Consider the following 25,000-nt stretch of genomic DNA (forward strand, 5'->3'; position numbering starts at 1 on the left):
GGAAAAGATGCAGACGAAGAAGATGTACTTACTGCAGAATATTTACACTATTGAGAGCGCTTCTAGAAGGTTATAATCACTGCCATTTTTCTCCTCAAAAAGCCTCTAAAATTTTTATAATGCTTCCATAAGGGAAAGATCCCTGGTAGTACTTTCCTTAGAGAGCGTCTAGAATGTTTATAACGTTTCAAAAGGCTAAAATTACTTGCTACTGCACTACGAGCACTCAATGGAAATCCTCTGAACCATTTTACAACGCTTCCAGAAGGCTAAATTCACTGTTAGTTCTTTCCTCGGACAGCCTCCACTACAGTTACAACATTTCAAGAGGTTCCACATCACTGGTTATACCATCACTTCCACTTACTTCTTATCCTCTAAAAGCATTTGCAACACTTCCAGAAAGCTAAACTTCACTGGCTGCCCACCACAAAAACATAGTTCAGAGCCTCTATAATGTTCAGGACGCTTCCAGCCCTCTAAAATCAGCAGAACATGCAATTACTGCATATCCTATGCAACGTTTACTATGCTTCCAGAAGGCTATATCCACTGGATACACCACCACTTCTACTTACAACCTTTTGAACGATTCCAGAAGTTTAAAATAAATACAGCCTCTATAACGTTTAAACCCTTATAGAAGGGTCATATTATTGGCAATTCCTTTCTCAGACTGACTCTACAGAACCAATTGCACTCACTTAACAGCAGTAGCTCCAACGTTTACAATGGTTCTAAATTGCTCAGATCGCTAGCAGTTCTTTACTCAGATAGGTTTAACAATGTCAATAACACATCCAAAAGGGTAAAATCACTGTCCACAGCACCATATGCAATAACTGCATAGCGTCTAGAATGGTTAACAACACTTCGAGAAGGCTAACATTTTTTTTTGTTAGACCACCGCTTTCACTTACTGTACAGACTCTACATCATTAACCCTGGATAGGTACGGTGGGTCGTTTGCGACCCCGAGCGTCAAAAAAAAACAGGTTTTTCTCATGTGACTCACCCCTGTGACTGAATTTGTGGGTGATCGACCTGCAGGAGGTGTCTCCCCTACACGCTCTAGTAGTGTCCAGATGTGCATTGCTGTAGCTGTACTCCTTCCCCGATTTCTGAGACGCGTCGGGGTCGTTCGCGTCCGAGTTTACCCTTCTGAGGTAGTTTGCATAATTATCAAAGTTATTACGTATTATGAAATTGTCGTAGAATGGTGCAACTTGTATAGGTTATCAGTTGTGGAAAGTCTTGGTGGATTGTTTGGCTACCATGTGCATGTTTTTTTTTTTAGTTAAAATGTCGTTCATCACCACGAGGACCATTTTACCGCGAGTGCCCCTTTTTCATTTTTTTTCATTTTTTTGCCAAGTCATTTTTCCGTAAGATATTGCCAAATAGTGTCGTAAAACTTTTGCTTGTTTAGTGTTGGAAAGTGTGTCTAGGTGATCTGGCTACCCATGCATGACTTTGTTTTTGTCAGATACGACGTAGTTATTGGTATATTGGGTATTTAACTGCGGTTACCAATTTCTGTTTTTTTTCAATATTTGTAAAAATTACTACGTAGTAAGGAATTGCCGTATATTATTCATTTTTTTTTCATGTTTATGTGTTAGAAAGTGTGCCTTGATGGTTGGGCTAACACGTGCATGTCTTTTTTTTTATCTGAGATGTCGTATATTAGAATGTCGGGCATTTTACCGCGAGTGTCCCTTTTTAATTTTTTTTAATTTTTTTGCCAAGTCATTTTTCCGTAAGATATTGCGAAATAGTGTCGTAAAACTTTTGCTTTTTTAATGTTGGAAAGTGTGTCCAGATGATCTGGCTACCCATGCGTGATTTTGTTTTTGTCAGATACGACGTAGTTATTGGTATATTGGGTATTTAACTGCGGTTGCCAATTTCTGTTTTTTTTTCAATATTTGTAAAAATTTACTACGTAGTAAGTAATTGCCGTATATTATTGATTTTTTTTTCATGTTTATGTGTTAGAAAGTGTGCCTTGATGGTTGGGCTAACACGTGCATGTCTTTTTTTTTTATCTGAGATGCCGTATATTAGAATGTTGGGCATTTTTCCGCGAGTGCCCCTTGTTATTTGTTTTGCATTTTTTTGCTTAGTCATGTTACCGTAAGGAATTGGCAAGTAGTGTCGCAAAACTTATATTTTTATAGTGTTGGAAAGTGTTTCTAGATGATCTGGCTACCCATGCCTATTTTTTTTTTAGCCAGATATGGCGTATATATAAGTATGTGTTCGATTTTCCTGTGATTGCCATTTTTTCGTTTTTTCCCATTTCTTTCAAAATTACTACGTACTAAGGAACTATCACAGAGTAATATTTCATTTATATGTTTATTTGTCGGAAAATATGCCTTGATGGTTTGCCTAGCACGTGGCTGAAATTTTTTTTTTCTGAAATGCCGTATATTAGAATGGCCATTTTTCCACGAGTGCCCCTTTTTATTTGTTTTGCATTTTTTTGCTTAGTCATGTTACCGTAAGGAATTGGCAAGTAGTGTCGCAAAACTTATATTTTTATAGTGTTGGAAAGTGTTTCTAGATGATCTGGCTACCCATGCCTATCTTTTTTTTAGCCAGATATGGCGTATATATAGGTATGTGTTCGATTTTCCGGTGATTGCCATTTTTTCGTTTTTTCCCAATTCTTTCAAAATTACTACGTACTAAGGAACTATCACAGAGTAATGATTCCTCTAGATGTTTATTTGTCGGAAAATTTTGTTTACTTTTTTTTTGATTGAATATCATCAAATTTTTTTTAGCTAAAATATTGTTTTACATTTTTTTTTTCGATTTTATTTCCCTTCAAAAAAAATTTTTTGGGTCAGAATTTTAATTTTATAGTCGTAAAATAATCGACAATTATCCAGCAACCCACCATACAATTTTTATGCATATCCAATAATAATTAGATTAGTAAATAACACCTTGAAATTGACATACCCTTCCTACATTTCAAGTGGCAGATTAGGGAGTCTGAGTCAGTGTGGTTGGCGGCCATTTTGTGGACATATCCGAAGCGTAAGCTGCCCTATCTATATATATTCTTGTTCCCTATAGAATTTGTGATATTTTGGTATATTTTTACCTGCATAAATATCATATTATATATTAAATATATGTATTTTTTTACGAAATTTCCAAGTACTCAAAAAATTACCTTTAGATATGGCCCCTGATATAAATGTAATTTACAAAATAATGAAGATTTTTTTACATATTTATATTTTAGGATAACATATGTTTATTCCCTAAAAAAATTAGCCACTTCCTATTTCATTTGGGTACCCAAAAAAATTCATGAAATTTGGACAATTTTTTTTGGCCAAAAAAAGTTACCCTTTTTTTCTCATTTCAGATCTTCACCTCCATGGGTCTGACTTCATCCAAAATACATCAAGATGTGTCCTAAACATTCAAGAATCAATTCCTAAAAGGATTTGTGTATATATGTATAAACTTTTTTTTTATGAATTTTTATGTCAGGTCTTCTTTTTTTTCTACTTAATTTTTTAAAATATTTATAATAAATAGTTTTTCTGCAGATGAGTAGTATTTATCTTTACAGTTGTTTTAAGCATTCATTGAAGTTTTTTTTGGCAAAAGAAAAAAGGAGGTTACTGCAAAAACTGATTTTTCAAGAATTTTTTTTGGCGTCGGGGTCGTTCGCGTCCGAGTATACCCTTAAAGGGGTGTCCGAGGACCGTACCTATCCAGGGTTAAGAATGCTTCCAAAAGGCTTAAATCTCTGGCAAAACCCCCCAATAGTTCTAACTGCACGTCCTCTACAACGTTTACAACGATTCTAGAATGCTCTATTTTTGAGCTATACCACCACTTGCATTTACTGCTGAGCATTTATAATATTTAAAACGCTTCCTGAAGAATATAATCACTGGCTGAAACACCACATGAACTTACTGCAGAGCCTCTCTAACGTTTACAACGGTTCGAGAGGGTTGGAATCAGTAACTAAAACACCACATGCACTCATTACACATTATCTACAATGTTTAAAACACTTCTAGAAGACTAAAATCAATGTTTGCACCGCAACATTCATTTAATGCACAGCCTATATATATATATATATATATATATATATATATATATATATATATATATATATATATATATATATATATATATATATATATATATATATATATATATATATATATATATATATATATATATATATGTTGAGTACTTATAATCACTTATATAATAGGCCCGCCAACTATTAGGTTGTTACTGAAAGTCTTTTGTGAATGCAACTACACTTTCTTTGGTCGGAACATGAGTTTTTGAACAACCTTTTCCGGTCAAGAACCCCACACATATTCAAACCTAATGATGCAAGAAAATTCAAGAATAGACAGGTTATCATTGAAAAGGGAGAGCGATAACAACAATATACAAAAATAAGAAATATCAATATAATGTATATTAGCATGTTTGATACATGAGAGGTGCATGGCTCCTCTGAAAAGACGACATACATGTTAAATAGGACGCCTTGCCTTTAAGAAGCGTAAGATAGGCGGATCATCTGACAGGAGATATGATAGTTTTATGTTATCTTTGGAGACCCAGTCAGCTTTGCCACGCATGTTGAGGAGGAATGCTTTTGGCATACAGCGGGTCATGGGGAAAGATCTTTTAAGAGGGCACTAACTGTGGTTTACAAGAGCCATATCACAGAAAACATATGTTCACTAGTGCTGATCAGTCGGTGTGTTGCTTAGCTGGGACTTTTAATTTCTGACAGCATGGAAAAAATTTTCCCAAAAAATTGTTTTACCTGCTGGAGATTTTCGGAAGAGGTTTCAGATGGAATAATTCTGGCAAGGAAATCCAACAGGTTGCCATACACCATTTCAGATACCGAGACATCCACAGCATCTTTAGGATTGGTTCTGAACACCAGGAGGATCCCGAGAAACTGGGTAAACCAGTCAGAGCGCTTGCAGCGGGACATCAACACTGCTTTGATGGTACGATGATAACGTTCAACCATACTGGTGAAATCAGGGTTGTATGCAGTGTTCTAAGGAAGAGTGATACCCAGGAGATTCGATAATGATGTCCACTATTGATATGTCAGATATATACGAGGCGGACGTTGCATTTTCCCTGTTAATGGCCTTATGAAAACAAAGCTTATGATCCTTGTGAATGATGAATGACGTTCTTTCCAAGAAATGGAGGAAAGTTAGGGACAGCTAAATGCACTACCAGCAATTTGCAGTAGAAGGTGAAGTAGCTGGATTCCGTCATGAACAGTTTTCTATTGAAAAAGGCCAAGGACGTGTAGAGCCGTTGAACACATGCTTGAGGACTGCCACAATAGTGACATCACTAGCATCGGTGAAGAGAAGGAGAGGTCCATGTAGCACAGGAAAAGTAAGAGCAGCAGTGATGGATATGGCTTTCATTGCGTTGCAGAAAGCCCCTTCTGGAATAGGACTGCACTTCAAGTCTCTTGGCTTTCCTTTGAAGGAGGAATAGAGGGGTCAAGATGTGGTGATTCATGGCAGGAAATGGTGATGATAGTTGATCATGCCTAAGAATTCTTGCAGTGCTTTCATGGTCGAAGCCCTGGGGATGTTCTGAATTGCTGCTACTTCTCATGGAGGATGTGAACTCCTTCAGGAGGGAAGTGGTACCCTAAGAATGATACTTCGTTGGCGCCAAAGTGCACTTGTCGTGCAGTATCACAAGGCCATTTTTTTGTAGGTGGTCGAGCAGGGTGCATAGATGAAGGAGGTTTACCTCTTTGGAAAAAGAGAACAAAAGCATGTCGTCCACGTAACATTCACAGAAAGAGAGTTCCCCTAGGATGCTGTCCATGAGATGTTGAAAAGTGGTCCCAGCATAACAAAGGCAACAAAAGGAGCTATTGAAATTCTATGTACCCAATGTGGTGGTTATGGCAGTATTGGGATTTCCTCTGGGTTCATGGGCACCTCATAATACCCCTTAGGATGTAGAACGTGGAGAAAACCTTGGATTTGCGCAAGTAGGAGGTCAGGACTATGTGAAAGTTGGAGGACGATAGACTGGAGGCCTTTTGGCAAAAGCTCATTTCTTCTCTTTCGACGAACATATGTTTAGCATATGTCAATCAATACGGTGACAGACATAAGAATCTGGTGAAAACTGTGCCACCCGTCGTCTCTATATTGTTATAAATACCGTATTATGCTGAAACCATGGTTGTTTGACGAAATTCTTAAAGGAAAACATCTGGGTATAATGGGAAAAGCTGGGATCATGTGTCCATGGTTGTGCTGATGTGGAAAGCTAGGAGAGAGGGGTTGGGTTGGAAAGGTGTTGAGGAGGATGAATCCTCATTGACTAACAGTAGGTGAGCTACGTCAGCCAGGTGGTGGAAATGGGAGAGAAAGTGCGCTCCTAGGATTGGCAATTTGACGTCAGCAACGAGACACTTCCAAGTATATTTGGTGATGCTAATCATTAATCTGAGGGTTTTATATTTATGCATAGGTATCACAGATCCGTTGGCAGCTACCAGGCGTATGTTGGCAGAGTTAGACATACTACGTCATGTCCTGTAGAGTGGTCTTGGCATAAAAGAACAGTAAGCACACGTGTCTATCAAGAATCACACAGCCGTACCTGCGTCATGTAAAAAGAAAAGATTAGTGAAGGGGGAGGCCACCGCCACTAGTTATGGCATACATATACATTTTTATCCACTGACAACGATTCGCAAATTTCTTCGTAGCTGCCCTGAATTTGAAGTGGTAGTAGACTAACTGCGGCTGATGGGTGTCGGTAAGTGACTGACCAGGTCGGTGGTTGAGGTGTAAACAAGGGGTGGTATGTACGGGTGGTGGGCTGCTTTGTCGATGCTCTGGCACGTCAGAGGGTGTGCGACTGTGTCCTCTGGCACCCACGTTAACTTCGGTCAAAGTTGAATAGTTCGTACACCTCCTTAGAAATGGAGGCGTAGGGGGAGGTCCAGAAGGCACTGAAGTGGCTGTCCATAAGGCATTGACTTGGTCATCAGGACCTTCTTGGGCAAAATATCAACATTGGGGATGACATACGTACAGATTCGTGTAAGCACGTTGCACAAATTACATTAAGTACATTCACTTCACAACCAGAAACGCCGCATTAGGAAGCAGGTGAACAATACTGGTCATGTCCCTGAGAGAGTGCGAAGCCATATAGTCCCAAACGTTATTGTGAGCTAAAAAAGTTTAGCTATGTGGGTGGTTGCTGATAGCGAGTACTGCTCTAGGTCTTCATACATTATGGGGTGTCTCCGTCTTTGCACATTCAATTGGAGATTTCAGGGAAGTGTCCCCAGGGATGGTAGCGAAAACATATTCAGCTTTAGTGTTTGACAGGGTTACGCTCTAAAAGCAAAACTTGACTTCAACATTTGGGAATCAGGTTAAAGTCACCCAGGTGTGGTGTTAATGGCTTAGTCAGTGTCTGAGGACAGCATCATCAAGGAGTAAGGCTAGGGAGGTAGTTTAACACTCCGGTGGTCAACAATGTGCCGAAGAGCAGTTAAGTTGTAACTGAGAGACTTGTAAATGCAACTGGACTTTATTTGGTCAGAGCTTGAATATTTATATAACCTTTTCCAGTCAAGAAAGGTAGATTTGGGAGTGTGTGGGTCGTTTCTTAGCATCTTTATTGAATGTTCAATTAATAGATTGCAAATTGGTGTCGATGGACACTATAGTCAGTATAGGAATGTGATATCTTGTAATCCTTAGTGTAGTGTTCTTGGTCCTTTATTTTTCATACTTTATACATATGACACGTGGTTTGTTCTAAAAAACAAGCTTATTGCATATGTAGATGATGCTACACACTTTGCATTAATTCCATATCTTAAATGTAGATATCAGATTGCTGAATCCCTTAAAAGAGATCTAGCTAAAATAATCTCATGGCGCAAGTTATGGGGCTTGAAGTTTAATCTTAACTAAACTCAGAGTATTCTTGTAAGTAGAACAAGGACAATGGCTCCTTAACATAAAGATCTCAGCATTGATGATGTTTCCTAAATTTTGTATGACTCTTATAAACATTTAGGTGTGATTCACAACAGCAAATTTACTTTTCACAAACATATTAGCTCTCTATCATCTTTCAATTCACAGAAAACTGGTTTTTGAGCTATTTTGATATTTTCAATAATTGATCTACTCTGGAGACTTGTTTTAATTCTTAAATTTTACCACAATTCAATTAGTTGGTTCTGTATGTTGCATAAAATATTTCGTATTTCTAATCATCCTTTACCTTCATATCTTTCCAGACAGATACCTTCTGTTCGTGATACTAGGCATGCAGTTAATTCTAATAGCCTTGCCATCAAAATCCTGAGGCTGAATACTAATAATATTTTAGAAGTTTTATGGCTGTTTTGACCATGATTTGGAATGATCTTTATCGGTAAGTTGAATTGGTAGAACTTCAAAAGTTCAAACTTGCAACAGATGTTTCCAAGCTTAACCGGCTGATATAAGTCTTTTTATAGTTTATATATGACATATGTTTTGACGTTGTTACAGTTTATAAAATATTTTATTCATTTTTTCTTATTCGGTTAATTACTTCCTTATATTATTTCCTGACTCTGCTATTTTTCCCGTTGGGTTTATAGCATCCTGCTTTTCAAAGTAGGGTTTTTCCTTTGCTAATAATAATAATAATAGAGTTATTAATAATAATGATAATAATAATAATAATAATAATAATAATAATAATAATAATAATAATAATAAAATGATAATAATAATATATTAGGAAAGAGTGTATGAATACAAACATTGGTAAGACAATATAAAATTTGGATAAATTCGATTTTAAGTTAGAATATGTAAAGAAGATTTATCGTATTCAATGTCAAAGATGCACAGTACGGTCGAGAATAAGGTTGATTGTAATTTTGAAAGGTTCTCTGAGGGTTAGGGTTTGGAGCATAGTTTTGAAAGGAAAGATATGGTATGTAAGTGAGTTTCAAGTGCATTAACTAAAACAAATAAAAAAAAGGTCCCATTTATGAAAATCTCAGTATCATAGGTGAGTTGAAAACAAGGGCAATGAATGAAATAAGCATACAAAATTTATATAAGAAGAATTATATGTTTAAAAGTTAATGTCTATCTGAAATATTAGTAGGAGTAAAAATATAGTTTTATATAACTGTATATATGTTTTTTGGACGGAACTACTCTAAGGAATATAGGGAATTATACCACAAATGTTTCGCACACGATCATTCAGTGTTTTTATTTTATTTTTTTGTATATCTTGCTCTCTCCCTGCACATTTAAAAGAAGCAGATTAAGCTAGGCTTTTCTTGTATTAGCTTGTTTGAATTTAGTGAGGTTTTTGCTTGCAAGTACTTATATATAGGCTCGTTATCCATTAAAAAAGTTTAGTTACATTCCTAAAACCTCTCTGATATAACCTAGCAGCACAATCGTAAAATTGCAGACCACAGAAGGAACAGCTCCTTCCCGCCTTTCCCCATACTGCTGCACCATACTGTTTGGTGATTCCACCCTTGATTTATATATCTCTCTCTCTGCCATACTCATAGAAGTAGGGAGGAATTCACTTGATTTCAGTGCACCAAGATTCAGTTTCACATAAGGGGCATAACTAGCTACATCACCAAAGCAGACTATATACTCGGGGCTATCACCAACACCATTTTCAGGGAAATCTACAATTTCCTTTTTGAACAAAGGGACACCCCAATATCGTACTACGCCCCAAATGCTTATATGCTGGAGCAGTACCCATCATTGCAAGCCGTCCATATAACCAAGATTTTTAAGCTCTCTCCACAACAGTTTGTGAAGTGAAAGTCTTTGCTTGCACTCGGGGAAATCACAATCTAGTTCACTTCCAACCTGCTACAAATAGCTCTCTGTTATGTATTATTGTAACAATGTAATATATTTCAAGTGTTTCAGGTATTGCGCAACATTGCATCATATTGCATGAATAAGACATGTTATGCTTTGATCATAAGAGTAATGATTTGTTTTGGTATTAGGATTCAAACATTTGTTGATTACCTCAGATAAGATGTGATTCTTTATGATTTGTACTGGAGTAGGATTTAAGTCTTTTCAGAGCGATGATCTTTTGTTTAGCAATGTTTTGGTTTATGAGATTTGTGTAAGACGCTCCAAATACACTTGAGAGTCAGCTGTCACAAAGTGAAGTTCATAATGTAGTCTTTTATACATTAAAGGTATATTTATTAATACCAACGTATTATTATCCATCAAGCACACATCGACGAAGATGGGATCAGCTGAGAAATAATTACTAACGATTTATCATCTCTGTTCCAGGTAATTATTATGGTTAATAGAACTTCCTACCTAAGCATCCATATATTATATTTGGCGACGAAGATGGGATCAGCTGAGAAATAATTACTAACGATTTATCATCTCTGTTCCAGGTAATTATTATGGTTAATAGAACTTCCTACCTAAGCATCCATATATTATATTTGGCGACGTTTGAGGACGACGGACAAGCAGGGAGAAGCAAGCAGGGAGAAGCATTGGAGCCTATGCACAAAGACGGCCAGTACAAGAGAAGGTTTTGTACATCGGAAAACAAGAGTAAAATCGCCCAATGAAGATTTTACCAGCAGCAGAATAGGAATTTCATCAAATACACAAAAAGGGGTGAAATTTAAAGTTGGGTAGGTAGGAAGTATACTTGTGACTGCATAATAGTAACTTAACCTACCACAGTTATTAAGGTAAGCAAACAAAATGCCTTTTAATATTGAACCACCTCAAGCTTTCAGCGTCACTGCTGAGCCTAATTCTGTTGCAACACGATGGCAACGGTGGTGTGAGGAATTTAAGATTTATTTAGAAGCATTAGGGAACATGAAGGATGCACAAAAGAAGGCATTATTACTTCATACAGCCGGTAGGGAAGTTCGGGAAGTGTTTAAGACTTTGCAGCCTACAGATGACACAAGTGAAGCTGCAATTAAGGCACTTACCACATATTTTGCTCCTCAGGTCAATAAATTTTTTGAAAGATACCAGTTTTCAGCGCAAGCTTATCAGAAAGAAAATGAAAGTTTAGATGCATTTGTGACTAGACTAAAGAATTTAGCCGTTTCATGTGAATTTCTAGAGTTAGAGAATGTTATCATAGATCAAGTAATTGCACATTGCACATCAGAAGAGCTAAGAAAGAAATTATTGCAAGATAAAGATTTAACATTACAGTGAACCCTCGTTTATCGCGGTAGATAGGTTCCAGACGCGGGCGCGATAGGTGAAAATCCGCGAAGTAGTGACAGCATATTTACCTATTTATTTAACATGTATATTCGGACTTTTAAAACCTTCCCTTGTACGTAGTACTGTTAACAAACCACCCTTTAATGTACAGAACACTTAATGCATGTACTACAGCACCCTAAACTAAAACAGGCACAAATATTAAAGGCGATTTTATATCATGTGTTTCCTAAACACCTAAAAAGCACGATAAAAAATGGCAACCAATGTTTTGTTTACGTTCATCTCTGATCATAATGAAGAAACAAACTCATTTAGTGTACACATATATGTATAGGTTAGTTTTTGCATCGATTATATTGATTATACAGTACTGTATGTTGATTTTTTTATTACCAATGTTTTAGTATACGTATTTTTCTTAGGACTTCCAAATGAAATCTTTTTCTTTATGACGCCGCCTGAAACGACGGCGTGTACGCTCAGTAAACAACCACGCTCAGAACAAACAAGGCATTTAACGCGCATGATGATAGTGATAAATAATGATACAGTACATACAGTATTTACAGTAAAAGCATTTACAAAATATGTTACCTTACAAATATAAATTATACAGTACTTGTACGTAGCAAAGCAGGAAAACAATTTGAGAGAGAGAGAGAGAGAGAGAGAGAGAGAGAGAGAGAGAGAGAGAGAGAGAGAGAGAGAGAGAGAGAGAGATTGTTTTACGTACGAATGTAAATTTTAAACAAAAAAAATATGATAGGTTACAACATGTAGACTTTTAAAACCTTCCCTTTAACTTAATGCATACAGTACGTACATTACTAAACTATAAAACAGGTTAAAGTAAAAAATAAAGATTGTTACTGTACTCACCACGAAAGAAGTTCAAGAAAAACTTGAATGACGATGGCGATGAATTTGCTGCACAGTAGAAATGATGATGATGAAGCTGATGATGTGTTCTACTGTGCAGTCAATGATAGTATTTTACGTCTCTTCAGACGGAGGTGTCTTTTCCTGGGACACCTCTTCAACTTCTTCAATTTCTTCCGAAGGCGTACTAGCAGGAGGAACTGGCTCTTTTTTGCGAGGCTGGAAGAACATTGTGATCGGAAGTTGTTGCCGCTGCTTCTTTTTTCGATCCAAGAGCATCCTGTAGGGAGTCATGATGTCATCGACCTTATTTGAGAATTGCATCGAGCGAACCATATCCTCGTCCCACTCTTGTAACATTTCTTTCGCCTCCTTCATATGGTTGCAGAACTTGGCAAGCCGTTCTAATGTTACGCCCGTTTCTTCGACATTTTCTTGGGTCTCTTCCTGGGTACCCTCACTCTCTTCCTCACTTGCCGATTTCGTCAGGTCTTCGAGGTCTGCGTCAGTTAGGGGCTGGGAATGGCAGTCCAACAACTCGTCGACGTCTTCAGTCGTCATGTCGCCAAACCCGTCACCTCCAATTAAGGCAGCCAACTGCACAGATTTCCGTATTGCAGAGTGTTGGATTTCCGACGGAGTAAATCCCTTGTCGTCGTAAACAATATCGGGCCACAGCTTCTTTCAGCTCGCATTCACGGTTGCAGGTTTCATCTCTTGAAGTGCCTTTTGAATATTCTGCAGGCACGTGGCTATGGTGTACTGCCGCCAGTACGCCTTCAAGTTGAAATCTTCATCCTCATCATCTTGGGCAGCATCCACACACGCAACGAGGCCCGCCAAGGTATTCTTCGTGTAGAGGGCCTTGAACGCCCTGATAACCCCCTGGTCCATTGGTTGAATTAATGACGTGGTGTTGGGTGGCAGGAACTCAACCTGAACGCCCTCACGCGACAGGTCAGTTGCGTGTCCACCAGCGTTATCCATAAGGAGAAGGATCTTGAATGGCAAGCCCTTCTCTAAGAGATATTCATGGACTTGCGGGATGAAACACTGGTGGAACCAGTTGGAGGTCAGCATCTTCGTAATCCATGCTTTTTGATTATGCATCCAGTACACGGGAAGGAGATTCTTATTTTTATTTTTCAAAGTGCGAGGATTTTTCGACTTATAAATAAGCCCCGGCTTTAACAAAAATCCAGCAGCATTGCCACACATCACGAGGGTAACGCGATCCTTGAATGCCTTAAAGCCAGAGGCTTTGGCTTCCTCTTTGAACAGGAAAGTTCGCGACGGCATTCTCTTCCAAAACAAGCCGGTTTCATCCATATTAAACACTTGTTCCGGCTTGTATCCACCTTCAGCGATAATGTTCTTGAAAGTCTGGTTCACGTAAGTTTCAGCAGCGGCAGTGTCAGCGGAAGCAGACTCCCCATGCAGGGAAACGCTTTTCAGGGCGAAGCGTTTCTGAAACTTCGCGAACCATCCTTTGCTTGCGGAAAAACGTTTCTGAGGCTGGGAATCAGTGGATGTCCCTGGTTGAGGATCATCTGCATCATCATCATCTTCAGCATGGTTGCCGTCGTCGTCTTTAGGTTCCTTTGCAGCAAAATTCTCATATAAGCTCTAAGCCTTTGTTTGGATGGTGTTCGTATCCAACGCTATGTTCTTCTTCCGGCAGTCGGCAATCCACACAGCTAAAGCACCTTCCATGCGTACGATCGTTTTATTACGCGTTGTAACGACTCGCTTCGCTGATCTGCTAAAGGTGATTGCAGCAGTCTTTCTAATGTTCGCCTCGTCCTTCTTGATGTAGCGAACGGTGGATTCGTTGATGCCAAAATGGCGGCCGGCGGCCGCGTAATTTCTACCATCTTTTAACATGTCGAGAAGCGTAACCTTCTCAGCTATCGTCATCATCCTTCGGTGGCGTTTAGGCTCACTACCAGCCTTACTAGAAGCAGAACGCTTGGGAGGCATTGTAACAGAAAGTTCAACAAAAAGTTCAACTTAAAACAGTCGCACACAGCACAGATTAAACTTCACAAACTTAAGAACGTCTACTCAGCAATACGCGGAAAGAGAAAGTGAACGATCCAGCCCCGCGAGAACTTTGATGCTGCGGGTAGAAGATGCGGGCAAAACACCAATCACAGGCTAGATAACAAAACTTGAGTTTTGATTCGTCATCTATCAGCGCTTGAACCAATCACAACCCGTCTTACAGTACTATGGTGCGTTGGTTACTCATAGAAGATGCCCCCGCGCATACTGAACGTACGTAGATTAAGTACAATACCGTAATAATAATAAATAATGATAATAATACTGTACAGTAATAATAATAATAATAATGATTAATAATAATAACAATAATAATTTTATTAACAACAACAACAATAATAATAATAATAACAATAATAATAAAAATTTACGTACGCTATTTTACGCCTCTCTCTCTCTCTCTCTCTCTCTCTCTCTCACTCTCTCTCTCTCTCTCTCTCTCTCTCTCTCTCTCTCTCGTACGCTTACAGTATTCGAAATGTGATTTTTGCAACAAAGAATATTATTGGATGCAGTACTGTACTACGTACGTATACATACAAAAGATTCATGGAAAAGAAGCACATCCATTACAGTACACACCATTCTAATATGGTATGACTGCATCTGATTTGCGTTTCATGTTCGATTTAATTTTACTACGTACTGAAATATCGTATGATCACATTCTCTTTTCGTGTTTTATTTCTTTCTGTGCTGAATTATATATCATATGTAATGCAATGAACAATCAGTAAGAGCAGATATTACTAATTACAGTATTAATGGAATTACAGGTAACAAAATATCGTATTTGGTTGTCTTCAGATTTCGCGGTATTTTCGAATTTTCCAGAAAATCCGCGATATGTATATATATATGGGTTATGGGAAAACCCCGCGAAGTGGTAAATCCGCGATTGTCGAACCGCGAAGTAGCGAGGGTTCACTGTAGAAAAGGTATTGATAACAGGCAGAGCTTTAGAAACATCAAATAGGCAAAGTCACATAATAGGTAGTTCTAAAAGCAATAGAATGGAAAATTCTAAAATTAATACAGTAGGTTCTAAGTGGAAAACCAATGAGAATCAGAGAAGGAATATGACAAAGCCTAGTCATAGAAAAGTGCCTAACACTAATGTTCATAAATATCAGAATCAGGCTTATACACAGAAACAACAGGAAAAACCCAAGTGTTTTAGGTGTGGTAAAACTGATCATCTTGCATACGAAGCAATGAAATGCCCTGCTACTGGACAGACATGCCAGAATTGCAGAAAGCTAGGTCATTTTGCAACTGCTTGTAGATTTCCTAAACAGTACGCAAAGAAAATAAATGCTACAGTTGATACTATGGGTCAAGAGAATAATGAGGAAAATGTTCATGATAATCAGGTTAGTTCAGAAACTGATTTTGCGTTTCACATAAACTCAGTCAACAAAGGTGCAAAGAAACATATCATGGTAGAAGTAATCATAAATGGTAAACCAATTTTGATGCAAGTTGACACAGCAGCCGATGTATCAATTATGTCTGAGAAAATGGCTAAAAGCATTCCTAATTTGTTGTTAGAAGGTACAAATAGAGTTTTGAAAAGTTATAATGGTTTTGATATTCAGGTAATAGGTGCTTCGAACGTAGAAGTACAGTACAAAGAACAGAAATTAGAGAGAATGCCATTAACAGTAGTAAAAGGTAATGGACAAACTTTGCTAGGTTTAGATTGGCTACAGTATTTGAAGTTAGATTGGCCTAGTATTTTGAAGGTTGCAGGTAGACAAGATGAAAACAAAAATGAAATGTCTATGGATGATATCGTATCAGAGTTTCAAGACGTATTTGAAGATAAAATAGGTACAGTAAAGAACGCAAAGGCAATTTTAGTTTTGAAACCTGACAGTTCTCCTAGATTTTTTGCTCCGAGACCAGTACCGTATGCATTGAAAAGTGCAGTTGAAACAGAAATCAAGAGATTAGAAAGTGAAGGTTCTTGGGAAAAGATTACATATTCAGATTGGGCTACACCATTAGTTCCTATTGTGAAGGAAAGTGGACAGGTTAGGTTATGTGGAGATTACAAAGTAACGTTAAATCCACAACTGCAAGTAGCTCAACATCCCTTACCAATTCCGAAAGACATGTTTGCAACTATGTCAGGATGCAGTGTTTTTTCTAAATTAGATTTAAGACAAGCATTTCAACAGCTTCCCATGGATGAAACTTCACAAGAATTATGTACAGTAAATAAATCCTTAGGTTTGTTTAGGCCAAAGAGATTACCTTATGGAGTTGCAAGTAGTCCAGCTATATGGCAACAAACTATGGATAAGATTTTTTCAGGAATGCAAGGAGTATTCATTTTTATAGATGATATTTTAATTGCGGGTAAAGACACAAGAGAACATAGAGAAAGATTGCGAACAGTTCTGAAGAAGTTGAAGGAACATAATATTAGAGTAAATAAGAACAAATGTATTTTAGAAGTTGATTCAGTGGAATACTTAGGTTTTGTAATAAATGGCAAGGGTATTCACAAAACTAAAGAGAAGATTAAAGCTGTACAATCAACAAAAGTGCCAGAAAATGTTAAGGAATTACAATCATTTTTAGGTTTAGTAACATTTTATGGGAATTTCATTCAGAATTTGTCTACAATTGCACATCCATTGTATAATCTGTTGAATAAGGGTGTAGAATGGAAGTGGACAAAAGAGTGTCAGGAATCTTTTGAAAGAATCAAGCAGGAAATAACATCACCTACATTCTTAGTACATTATCAAATGGATTTACCAGTTAAATTAGTATGTGATGCATCAAACATAGGTTTAGGTGCAGTATTATCTCATGTAATGCCAGATGGAACAAAAAAACCAATTGCATTCACTTCTAGAGTATTGAACAAGGCAGAAAGGAATTACTCTCAAATAGAAAAGGAAGGTTTAGCATTAGTTTATGGAGTTAAAAAATTCCATATGTATCTTTATGGTAGGAAAAAGTTCACACTTGTTACAGATCATAAACCTTTATTAGCAATATTGGGTCCAAAAGCAAGTTTACCTACGTTGGTAGCTGCAAGACTACAACGTTGGGCAGTTACGTTAGCAGCGTACCACTATGATATAGAATACCGTCCAACATCAAATATGGGTAATGCAGATGCTTTATCCAGATTACCCGTAGACAAAGCTCCAGAAGAGTATGATGACAGTGTTTTATTAATTTCAGTATATAATGTACCAATAACTGCAAAAGATGTAGCACACAGTACCAAGCAAGACCCAGTACTTAGTAAGGTTTTGGAGAGTTTAATGACAGGTAGGGACTTATGTGGAAAGGAGGAAAATTGTAAACCATATAAGGATATATGGTATGAACTGAGTGTGACACAAGGAATAGTGATGAGAGGTTCCAGGGTAGTTATTCCTAATTCACTAAGAAATAAGGTTTTGTCTGAAATACATGCTGATCACCAAGGTATTGTAAGATCAAAATCAATTGCGAGAACTTTTGTATGGTGGCCAGGTGTAGATAAAGATGTGGAATGTTATATAAAGAATTGTATGAATTGTGTTATGCAACAAAACAATCCTCAATTTGCTAGAATGCACCCGTGGGAGTTACCCAGGTATCCATGGCAAAGAGTGCATATAGATTTTGCAGGTCCTTTTTTGAATTATTTGTTTTTGATAGTAGTAGATGCTTACAGTAAGTGGCCAGAAATTATCCCAATGAAGACGACAACGTCTTACGCCACAATAAAAGAGTTAATGCAAATTTTTTCAACGCATGGTATTCCAGAAAGAATTGTTACAGATAATGGTCCACAATTTACCTCACAAGAGTTTAAGGAATTTTGTAATGTAAATGGTATAAAGCATACATTTTCAGCTACATATCATCCATCTACTAATGGAGAGGCTGAAAGATTTGTTCAAACGTTTAAACACAATATGAAGTGTAGAAAAGCTAATTCAGGAAATATATTTTTGCATGTGTCAAAATTTTTATTGTCTTATAGAACAACGCCGCACAGCACAACAGGCGTGGCACCCTCAAATTTGTTAATGGGAAGGAGGATAAGGTGTAAGTTAGATTTGTTGTATCCAAGTTTGCAAAGTGATTTAGAAGATAAAGGGTATAAACAAGTAGCAAAGCTTCCTAATGTAAGGCATTTTTTACCTTTGTCTGATGTCATGGTAAGATCGTACAACACTCCAGAGAAGTGGGTACCAGGAGAGATTGTAAGAGAGATAGGAAATTTACATTATGATGTTCGTGTTGGTGATAATGTTGTAAAACGTCATGTTGATCAATTACAGCCGTTAACCCTGGATAGGTACGGTGGGTCGTTTGCGACCCCGAGCGTCAAAAAAAAACAGGTTTTTCTCACGTGACTCACCCCTGTGACTGAATTTGTGGGTGATCGACCTGCAGGAGGTGTCTCCCCTACACGCTCTAGTAGTGTCCAGATGTGCATTGCTGTAGCTGTACTCCTTCCCCGATTTCTGAGACGCGTCGGGGTCGTTCGCGTCCGAGTTTACCCTTCTGAGGTAGTTTGCATAATTATCAAAGTTATTACGTATTATGAAATTGTCGTAGAATGGTGCAACTTGTATAGGTTATCAGTTGTGGAAAGTCTTGGTGGATTGTTTGGCTATCATGTGCATGTTTTTTTTTTTTAGTTAAAATGTCGTTCATCACCACGAGGACCATTTTACCGCGAGTGCCCCTTTTTCATTTTTTTTCATTTTTTTGCCAAGTCATTTTTCCGTAAGATATTGCCAAATAGTGTCGTAAAACTTTTGCTTGTTTAGTGTTGGAAAGTGTGTCTAGATGATCTGGCTACCCATGCATGACTTTGTTTTTGTCAGATACGACGTAGTTATTGGTATATTGGGTATTTAACTGCGGTTACCAATTTCTGTTTTTTTTTCAATATTTGTAAAAATTACTACGTAGTAAGGAATTGCCGTATATTATTCATTTTTTTTCATGTTTATGTGTTAGAAAGTGTGCCTTGATGGTTGGGCTAACACGTGCATGTCTTTTTTTTTATCTGAGATGTCTTATATTAGAATGTCGGGTATTTTACCGCGAGTGTCCCTTTTTAATTTTTTTTAATTTTTTTGCCAAGTCATTTTTCCGTAAGATATTGCGAAATAGTGTCGTAAAACTTTTGCTTTTTTAATGTTGGAAAGTGTGTCTAGATGATCTGGCTACCCATGCGTGATTTTGTTTTTGTCAGATACGACGTAGTTATTGGTATATTGGGTATTTAACTGTGGTTGCCAATTTCTGTTTTTTTTTCAATATTTGTAAAAATTTACTACGTAGTAAGGAATTGCCGTATATTATTGATTTTTTTTTCATGTTTATGTGTTAGAAAGTGTGCCTTGATGGTTGGGCTAACACGTGCATGTCTTTTTTTTTTATCTGAGATGCCGTATATTAGAATGTTGGGCATTTTTCCGCGAGTGTCCCTTTTTATTTGTTTTGCATTTTTTTGCTTAGTCATGTTACCGTAAGGAATTGGCAAGTAGTGTCGCAAAACTTATATTTTTATAGTGTTGGAAAGTGTTTCTAGATGATCTGGCTACCCATGCCTATTTTTTTTTTAGCCAGATATGGCGTATATATAAGTATGTGTTCGATTTTCCTGATATTGCCATTTTTTCGTTTTTTCCCATTTCTTTCAAAATTACTACGTACTAAGGAACTATCACAGAGTAATATTTCATTTATATGTTTATTTGTCGGAAAATATGCCTTGATGGTTTGCCTAGCACGTGGCTGAAATTTTTTTTTTCTGAAATGCCGTATATTAGAATGGCCATTTATATCACGAGTGCCCCTTTTTATTTGTTTTGCATTTTTTTGCTTAGTCATGTTACCGTAAGGAATTGGCAAGTAGTGTCGCAAAACTTATATTTTTATAGTGTTGGAAAGTGTTTCTAGATGATCTGGCTACCCATGCCTATCTTTTTTTTAGCCAGATATGGCGTATATATAGGTATGTGTTCGATTTTCCGGTGATTGCCATTTTTTCGTTTTTTCCCAATTCTTTCAAAATTACTACGTACTAAGGAACTATCACAGAGTAATGATTCCTCTAGATGTTTATTTGTCGGAAAATTTTGTTTACTTTTTTTTTGATTGAATATCATCAAATTTTTTTAGCTAAAATATTGTTTTACATTTTTTTTTTCGATTTTATTTCCCTTCAAAAAAATTTTTTTGGGTCAGAATTTTAATTTTATAGTCGTAAAATAATCGACAATTATCCAGCAACCCACCATACAATTTTTATGCATATCCAATAATAATTAGATTAGTAAATAACACCTTGAAATTGACATACCCTTCCTACATTTCAAGTGGCAGATTAGGGAGTCTGAGTCAGTGTGGTTGGCGGCCATTTTGTGGATATATCCGAAGCGTAAGCTGCCCTATCTATATATATTCTTGTTCCCTATAGAATTTGTGATGTTTTGGTATATTTCTACCTGCATAAATATCATATTATATATTAAATATATGTATTTTTTTACGAAATTTCCAAGTACTCAAAAAATTACCTTTAGATATGGCCCCTGATATAAATGTAATTTACAAAATAATGAAGATTTTTTTACATATTTCTATTTTAGGATAACATATGTTTATTCCCTAAAAAAATTAGCCACTTCCTATTTCATTTGGGTACCCAAAAAAATTCATGAAATTTGGACAATTTTTTTTGGCCAAAAAAAGTTACCCTTTTTTTCTCATTTCAGATCTTCACCTCCATGGGTCTGACTTCATCCAAAATACATCAAGATGTGTCCTAAACATTCAAGAATCAATTCCTAAAAGGATTTGTGTATATATGTATAAACTTTTTTTTTATGAATTTGTATGTCAGGTCTTTTTTTTTCTACTTAATTTTTTAAAATATTTATAATAAATAGTTTTTCTGCAGATGAGTAGTATTTATCTTTACAGTTGTTTTAAGCATTCATTGAAGTTTTTTTTGGCAAAAGAAAAAAGGAGGTTACTGCAAAAACTGATTTTTCAAGAATTTTTTTTGGCGTCGGGGTCGTTCGCGTCCGAGTATACCCTTAAAGGGGTGTCCGAGGACCGTACCTATCCAGGGTTAAACAGAAAGGCAGTAGAGCATGTGAATGTTAGAGATGAGAAACTTAAAGAAGTAGTTAGATCAAATGAGTCAAGTATTAACCAAGATGGTCCAACATCCAATATAGATTCAGAACCAATTAATGTACCAGTACAAGATGAGGTTAAAGTGCTTCCTAATAGGATTAACAGAGGAAAGCCCCCTGAGAGATTAGATTTATGAATATTTTTACAATGTCAAGTTAAGGGGGAGGAGACTGTTATGTATTATTGTAACAATGTAATATATTTCAAGTGTTTCAGGTATTGCGCAACATTGCATCATATTGCATGAATAAGACATGTTATGCTTTGATCATAAGAGTAATGATTTGTTTTGGTATTAGGATTCATACATTTGTTGATTACCTCAGATAAGATGTGATTCTTTATGATTTGTACTGGAGTAGGATTTAAGTCTTTTCAGAGCGATGCTCTTTTGTTTAGCAATGTTTTGGTTTATGAGATTTGTGTAAGACGCTCCATATACACTTGAGAGTCAGCTGTCACAAAGTGAAGTTCATAATGTAGTCTTTTATACATTAAAGGTATATTTATCAATACCAACGTATTATTATCCATCAAGCACACATCGACGAAGATGGGATCAGCTGAGAAATAATTACTAACGATTTATCATCTCTGTTCCAGGTAATTATTATGGTTAATAGAACTTCCTACCTAAGCATCCATATATTATACTCTCCTCATGTGGTGAATCTACTTTGGGCCCTTTGGGTACCATGGCTGCCCAAACCTGCATGTGCTGCCGTCCCTAATGTCAACATTTTGCCCATGAAGGACCTGGTGACCAAATTCGACACACTTATGGGAAACCACTTCACCATCTTCAATACCTCAATCAATACCCTAAATAAGATGAAGAGGACAACTATTCAACATCAATTGAAGTTGACATGAATGCGATACGATAAAATGTGGTAGGACACAGACACACACCCCACGATGTGTAAAAGGGGTAACAAAGGCACCCACCACCAATATATTCCACCCTTATCTCACACCACAACCAGTGACCTCTCTAGCCACTGAATGACTCACATTGCCCGAAGATATGTTACTACCACTCCAAATTAATAGTTGCTGTGTAAAAATGTGTAAACAGTGGTCAGTGGCCTAAAGACTTTCAAGAAGACCAGGGCTCTTGACAGTGGCCTGCCCTCTCTGCACTCTTTTCTATTTACATGATGGAAGTACAGAAAGAAACTTTTGGTAGACAACTTAGTCTGTCTAAGCCTACCAAAGTCCAAATAGTAGTAGCCAACCGATCTGTGATCTCCACCCAGTGTTGAGAAGCCCTTATCTTATATTTTGTGAGTGCCAAATATAATTTAAAGTTTCTCTTTGCTGACATCCCATTGCCAGTCCTCGTTGTGGATTTCTTCACCCATTTCCACCTCCTGGATGAGGTTGCTCACCGACAGTTACTTAACACAGACTCTTACTCGTCGACTCCTGTTCAACACACAACCTCCAAAATTACTCTCCACATCAGCGCACCCATGGATATCTACACCCGTCTCCTCACATCACGTCAGAAGTTTTCTGTCCTCAATTTCACAATATGCCCACCATTCCCACTAAACAAAGTATTGATCACCATACCAAGACAACAGGGCTATCAGTGTTCGCAAGAGTCAAGTGTCATCTGCCGAATTGTTTTGGAGTCACTAAAAATTTTTTGCCGAATTGAAAGAAATGTACCTTTGCCAAAAGGCTGTAAGCTCATGCCTATTGTTCTTACATATAGTCCTGCAGTAAGAAAATTCCCTGCACCCATGTGGGGATGACTGGCACATGGATAAGCAGACAGAATGGATTAACTACCTCCCAACAAAACCTTGCCACAATTACCTCCTACTCACAACAAAGCAAAGGCTTTATCCATGCTTGACTTACTGAAGGGGTGTTATCAGATGTCCATGAACTCATAAGACAACCCCAAGACCACCATCACCATTCACTTCAATACATACAGTTACAACCATACGGTTTCAGCCTTAATAATGAAGCAGCTACTCTTCAACGCTTCATGAATGGCTTTTTCGTCAACCTCCACTTCAGAGTATGTTACAAGGGCGACATACTTTTGTCTTCTTCCTTCAAAGAGGAACACCTCCTTCACCTGCGTGTCATGTTCAACTGCCTACAATAGAACGGCTTTGCAGTGGCGTCCGACAAGTGTACCTTTGGCGTCAACGAAGTATCCTTCTTAGGGTACCACATCACTCCTGAAGGAGTTCATCCCTTCCCTGAGAGACTACCAGCTGTTCAAAACATCCCCACACCCTCGACCATCAAATCAGTGCAAGAGTTTTTGTTTATGATCAACTATTATTACTGGTTCCTTGCAGCCATCGTCGCTACTCTCGAGCCATCTATGTCTCTCTCAAAGACAAGTCATAACAGCTTTCTGCACTACAAAAAATGCCCTATCAAACATGGCTTCACAAAAAGATCCAATGTATCAAATATGTAAGACAACTACCTTTTTTTTTCTATAAGACTTTTTTTCGGAAGTTTTATTCAAGAAGATAAATGAAGTGATACCACATAAAGAATGAACACATAACAATAATGTCAACCTTTTTTAGAAATGCGACTTAGTATTACTAAAACTAACAGCCGTCTCTGTCACATTTTGTGAGTAAGGGAAGTGGGGACAGGGGGTGGTAGAAGATGTTTACTTGTATCTTCAACCCTGTAGGGCCATTACAGTGACTCAAGGATGAATGTGTTCTCATTGGCTACAGTTTCCTAATCATATTAGCAAATACAAAAAATAATAGAGAACCACATACATTCTGAATAGGGGCTGAAGTTAAAGTGAGAGTTGCTCTACCTGGCTAGTAAGTGGAGCCTACCCTCCACATGCCAACTTCGTTAAAAGTTTAAATGGACATTCAGGTTTGCTGAAGTAATACTTCTATTAAATGACGATGGTTTGTATTTTGGTAGGAGCAACTTCTTGATAATAAACCATATATAATTTCTACACAAAGAAATAGAAGCCTAACATTATTGACAATAGATAACAATTTATACAAAAAGAAATACCATCTTAGCGTTTACATATGACCATTTCTGAATTGACTGAACTCGTGACTGAACAAGTGTTAACAAACTTGAGATAATGTTTAGTGGCCCAACAAGCACCAACTCTTTAAACAAATCTACCACAATGCAGTTCAATCAGAAATCAAGCCATAGTTTTTAATCTATTTCAAATATCATTACAAGTACACTTGAATAGTAGATATATTAATAGTAGCAGGATTATAAAACACATTTAGGATTCTCTGGTGATATTGATATAAACAAGGGTGATCAGTGATAACATGCATACAGTATTATCTCTGTGTTCCAAAATAGTAGTCTCTTGCTGTAGACTTACCATCTTTCAGGTGTGGGAAAGCGATGTTGACAAAGAGTATAGAGAACAAATGTAAAATTCACTACCGAATATAGTGTTATAAAGCAATCTCCTGTTATTACTTTTATAAATGATGAAAATAAGATATAAATAAGAATTCGATAGTGAGTACTAAAGCTTACTGAAAAGAACATTGTTAATTAGAATGACCAAC

At 37.1% G+C, this 25,000-nt stretch overlaps 1 long non-coding RNA gene across 1 annotated transcript in view; it reads right to left on the minus strand.

Annotated features, from left to right (window-relative positions):
* Positions 1-25,000, minus strand: part of LOC137633552 (uncharacterized) — a 33,692-nt gene that overhangs the window by 592 nt on the left and 8,100 nt on the right. The gene's annotated exons all lie outside the window — the stretch shown is intronic.

This window comes from Palaemon carinicauda, chromosome 43 (genome assembly GCF_036898095.1).
Source record: "Palaemon carinicauda isolate YSFRI2023 chromosome 43, ASM3689809v2, whole genome shotgun sequence".
Taxonomy (NCBI): Eukaryota; Metazoa; Arthropoda; class Malacostraca; order Decapoda; family Palaemonidae; genus Palaemon; species Palaemon carinicauda.